The sequence below is a fragment of the Monodelphis domestica genome, chromosome 8 (genome assembly GCF_027887165.1).
Source record: "Monodelphis domestica isolate mMonDom1 chromosome 8, mMonDom1.pri, whole genome shotgun sequence".
Classification (NCBI taxonomy): Eukaryota; Metazoa; Chordata; class Mammalia; order Didelphimorphia; family Didelphidae; genus Monodelphis; species Monodelphis domestica.
The window spans coordinates 69828165-69834164 of NC_077234.1; positions in this window are offsets into that span (position 1 = coordinate 69828165).

The following is a 6000-nucleotide window of genomic DNA, read 5'->3' on the forward strand; positions in this document are numbered from 1 at the left end:
GAATCCAGAGGCAGTTAGATATGCACATGGTAAAAGTAAGAGGGTGGAATAGAATTTACTGGGCTGCAACTGAGACAAAGAAGGCAGGAGTAGCAGTAATGATCTAAGACAAAGCTAAAGCAAAAATAGGTCTCATTAAAAGAGATAAGGAAGGTAATTACATCTTGACAAAAGGCAGTATAAAGAATGAAGAAATATTAATACTCAACATATATGCACCAAATGGTACTGCAGTCAGATTTCTAAAGGAAAAACTAAAGGAGCTTAAGGAGGATTTAAATAGATAGTAAAACCATACTAGGGGGGGGGGACCTTAACCTTCCTCTATCAGAATTAGATAAATTGAACCAAAAAATAACTAAGAAAGAAGTAAGAAACGTGAATAAAATGTTAATAAAATTAGAGCTAATAGGTATTTGGAGAAAAATAAATAGGGATAAAAAGAAATATACCTTCTTTTCAGCAGCACATGGTACAAATACAAAGATTTACCATGAACTAGGCCATAAAAACATTGCAAGCAAATGTAGGAAAGCAGGAATAATAAATGCAATTTTTTCAGACCATAATGCAATAAAAATCATAATCAATAAGAGCTTGTGGAAAGGCAGATTTAAGACTAATTAGAAACTAAATAATCTAATTCTTCAATACTAGTTGGTCAAAGGATAAATCAAAGAAACAATTACTGATTTCATTGAAGAGAATGACAATGAGGAAACATCTTATCAAAATCTATGGGATGCAACCAAAGCAGTATTCAGAGAAAATTTATATCCCTGAGTGCATATATCAATAAATTAGAGAGGGAAGAGGTTAATAAAGTGGGTATTCAAATTAAAAAACTAGGAGGATAACAAATTAAAAATCCCTAACTAAACACTAAATTGAAATAATAAAAATCAAAGGAGAAAATAAAATTGAAAGGAAAAAAATGATTGAACTAATAAATAAATCTAGAAACTGGTACTTTGAAAAAAATAGATAATGTACTGGTTAATTTAGTAAAAAAAGAAAGAAGAAAACCAAATTAACGGTATCAAAGATGAAAAGGGCAACCTCACCTCTAATGAAGAGGAAATTAAGGTAATTATTAAGAACTATTTTGCTCAATTATCCAACAATAAATATGAAAGTCTAGGTGAAATGGATGAATATTTAAAAAATATAAATTGCCTACATTAACATAAGAGGAAATAAAATAAACAATCCCATCTAAAAAAAAAGAAAAGAAAAGAAATTGACCAAGCCATCAAAGAATTCCCTTAGAAAAAATCTCCAGGACCAGATGGATTCACAAGTGAGTTCTATTAAATATTTAAAGAACAAGTAATCCCAATAATATGCAAACTATTTGACAAAATAAGCAAAGAATGAGTTTTACCAAATTTCTTTTATGACACAAATATGGTACTGATTCCAAAGCCAGGTAGACTAAAAACAGAAAAAGAAAACTACAGACCAATCTCCTTAATTAACATAGAGGCAAAAATATTAAATATAATACTAGCAAAAAGACTCCAACAAGTAATCATGAGAATTATTCACTATAATCAGTTGGTATTTATACCAGGAATGCAAGGATGGTTTGATATTAGGAAAACCATCCACATAATTGACCATATCAACAACCAAACTAACACAAATCACATGATTATCTCAATACATGCAGAAAAAGCCTTTGACAAAATACAATACTCATTCTTATTGAAAACACTAGAAAGTATAGAAATAAAGGGACCTTTTCTAAAAATAACAAACAGCATATATTTAAAACCATTAGCAAGCATCATCTGCAATGGAGATAAATTAGAAACTTTCCCAATAAGATCAGGAGTGAAGAAAGGATGCCCATTATCACCTCTATTATTTAACATTGTACTAGAAACACTAGCAGTAGCAATTAGAGAAGAAAAAGGAATTGAAGAGATTAAAGTAGGCAATGAGGAGACTAAACTCTCACTCCCTACTTAAAGAATCCTAGAGAATCAACTAAAAAGCTAGTGGAAATAATCAACATCTTTAGCAAAGTTACAGGATACAAAATAAACTCACATAAATCATCAGCATTTTTATGTATTTCCAACACAACTCAGCAGCAAGAGTTAGAAAGGGAAATTCCATTTAAAATCACCCTAGACAATATAAAATATTTAGGAATTAATTTACCAAGACAAACACAAGAATTATATGAACACAACTACAAAATACTTTCCACACAATTAAAAATAGATCTAAATTATTGGAAGAACATTAATTGCTCAGGGATAGGATGAGCTAATATAATAAAAATGACAATCCTACCCAAATTAATTTACCTATTTAGTGCCATATCTATCAAACAACCAAACAACATTTTTACTGAATTAGAAAAAATCATAACAAAGTTCATCTGGAAGAACAAAAGTTCAAGAATATCAAGGGAACTAATGAAAAAAATGTGAAGGATGGGGGCCTAGCCATACTGGATCTTAAACTGAACTATAAAGCTAAGAAACAGAAGGGAGGATCAATGGAATAGACTTGGGGTAAATGATCTCAGCAAGATAGTGTACAATAAACCCAAAGATCCCAGCTTTTAGGGAAAAAAAACCCACTATTTGGCAAAAACTGCTGGGAAAATTAGAAAAAATGGGAGAGATAAGGTTTAGATCAACATCTCACACCCTACACCAAGATAAATTCAGAATGGACAAATGACTTAAATATAAAGAAGGAAACTATAAGTAAATTAGGTGAACACAGAATAGTATGCCTGTCAGATCTATGGGAAAGGAAAGATTTTAAGACCAAGCAAGAGAGAAAGAACATTACAAAATGTAAAATGAATAATTTTTATTACATTAAATTAAAAAGGTTTTGTACAAAGTCAATGCAACCAAAATTAGAATGGAAGCAACAAATTGGGAAAAATCTTTATAACAAAAACCTCTGGGGGCAGCTGAGTGGCTCAGTGGATTGAGAGCCAGGTCCAGAGATGAGAGGTCATGGGTTCAAATCTGACCTCAGACACTTCCTAGCTGTGTGACCCTGGGCTCATCACTTAATCCCCATTGCCTAGTCCTTACCATTCTTCTGTATTAGAACCAATACATAGTATTGATTCTAAGATGGAAGGTAAGGGTTTTTTATTAAAATTTTTTTTAATTTGGAAAAAACTGACAGTTCTAATTACTCAAATTTATTTTCTTATTAAAGAAAAGAAAAAGAAAAAACTTCTCTAACCAATGAATGACTACCTAACTTCTGCCTCCAAATATCCAGTGAGGAAAAACCCACTACCTATTTAAGCAGCCCATTCTACTTTCAGATAGCCCTAATTTCTACGAGGCTTTTCCTAATGCTTAAATATAACTCTCTGAGGTTTCTACCATGGCTTCTAGTTCTACCCTTCTGGGGCCAAGTCAAACATGTTTTATCCATCTTCTACTACAGTCCAAATAATTAAAGAACAACTGTCATGTCTTCCCCTAAGTCTTCCCTTCTCTTGACCAACTATCCTTAATTCCTTCAATTAATTCTCATTTAGCATGATTTTGAGACCCTTGACTTCCTCCTGGTGCTCTCATGTTTACTATTATCCTTCTAAAAATTCCATACCAATAACTGAACTCAATATTTGATATGTCACCTGGACAAGATAGAGTATGATAGAATTGGTACTTCCCCAGCCTTCTTAAAAATAGTTTTATTGTTCTTACACTACAATCATTTTCCTATTACCTTCCCTCGTAACAAAGGAAAAAAGCAGTTAAGAAAAACTAATCAAGCTAGTAACCCCATCTAAGAGTTTATATGCCATTCTGCACCCATGGTTTCTACTTATTTCTCTATTTTCATTATTTGTCCAGTGGCCCTGAGATTAATAACTGACTCTGCTTCTCTTAACACAGTCCAAGCTTTCACTACTTTTTTAATGAATCACCTAGATGAGATTCATGACACTGGATGCCATTGGTAGTAATGAAATGGTGACTCCTAGAGATGTTACACAAAAAGAATACTGACAATATATAAAAAGGAAGGAGAAAGGGAATCAGAGTTAGTACTGATGACCCAGAGACCTGGAAATAGGATAGTTGCATTGGTAACCAGGCATAAGCCAAGCTGGGAGGGGAGCTGAAGGTGAAAAACAATTTCTTCATTGTGTATGTTGGAGACAACCAAACGTCCAAATATACCCTGAAAGATGATCCTTCTCAAAAAACCCTTCAGATGGACAAAAATTCTACAAATATGTAAGTTCTCATACTATTAAATACAGGCTTTAGAAACCCCAGAGTACTTGATGGGTAGGAGAGGTTGGGAGGCAGGGATAAAGAGAAACAAAGAAATCCAAGTCTCTAGGTCAGTCTTAACTGATTTATTAAACACTTATCCAGAATGACTCTTTCTTTGGCAGTTTACCCACCATTAAAGCTTCCAAGGGATTTTACCCTTTGTTCATCCTCTGGTTATTGTTCAGTTGATGGGATCCATCTGTGCCTCAAGACTTTCCCATAGACTTACACAAATGAAAATAAATAAAAGGAACCAACTCCAAAGGGAACAGGCACAATCTAAGTAAACCACATGTTTAATAGTTATTATTTGACGTTACCATCTTCAGGTCCCAAACCTCATCACATGACACTTTCTGAACAGCAAGTGCTATATAAAAAAGTCACTGGGATTAGTTCAGAGAAATCATGGAAGAAGAATGGAAATCAAACTCTCAGGCCACCCCCAAACATGTAACCCAATTAAAGGGCCTGCAACCATTCCAGTCTCTTTGGAATTGAAGACCAAAGTAATGGCATTTGTAATCACTACTGTCAGGACCGTGGATTTAATATACTGGTGTTTTCATAAATAAATTCTTCAATTTCAAGAAGTTGTGATTCTAAATCCCAGGGCTCCTAACTTAGTTATAACAGCAAATTTCATTATTGCCTCAAAATTTCCCATTTGCAAATATTTTTCCCCCTTTACTTCATCTCACCATAAAGAGAGAAGGAAACCATGGAAAGAGAAAATGCTTGAATGTTACAGCTATATCTATTGGACATAGACAAAGGAGTCACAAAAGTATTGCTAAAACATAAGCTCAGTGGAAAGAGTGCCAGGCCTGGAGAGGGGAGAACTAAATCTGGCCTCAGACACTTCCTAGCTGTGTAAGGGCAAGTCACTTAACCCCAACTGCCTAACTTTTACCGCTCCTGCCTTGGAATCAATACTTGCATCAATTCTAAGACAAAAGATAAGGGTTTAAAAAAAGAAAAGAGCATAGGCAGAAAGGCAATACAGGAGACAAATCACACCCTTTAAAGTTCTGCAATAAGTTGTTGGGAAGTAGAAAGTCATGAGTGTGCTCTGAGTAAATGTGTTTACTTATGGAGTTCAATTTTGCCCATTTTGAACAACCATCTTAATTCAGGCTTTCAACCCCTTTTACCCATTCCTCTCTCCAGGTTCCTATGCCCAACTGGGCACCTCATTTTTTTGCCTTTCTTTGCATCCCCAGGCTTAATAAATGTTTGATGAGTGACTGATCCTCTTCCTAGATGATTATTGGGATATGAAGCCAAGAATAAGGTGGGCAATTGGGTTTCTAGGTAGAAAGGTCCACAGAGAGAATGCCAATATAGCCAATAATGTAGTTATATCAAGTAATAGAACATAACCTAAGGACCAGCAAAGACAATATGATATAATGAAAAGACTAGACCTGAAATCAGAGAACCACAGTTCAAATCCAAGCTATGGTACTTATTACCCATGGTACCAAGGACAAGCCTTTCTTTCTCTAGATATCAGGCTCTTCCCCTATGAAATAAGAAGGTTGATCTCAATCAAGACTCCTAGATTTTTTTGATGTCACAGATTCCATTGGCAGCCTGGAGAAACTTATGGGCATCTTCCCAAAATAATATTTTGTTTAGTTTTATCTTTATTTTATTTTAATAACAGATTTACACATGTTTCCAGAGTTATATGATTCGTGTTATCTCCCTCTTTTCT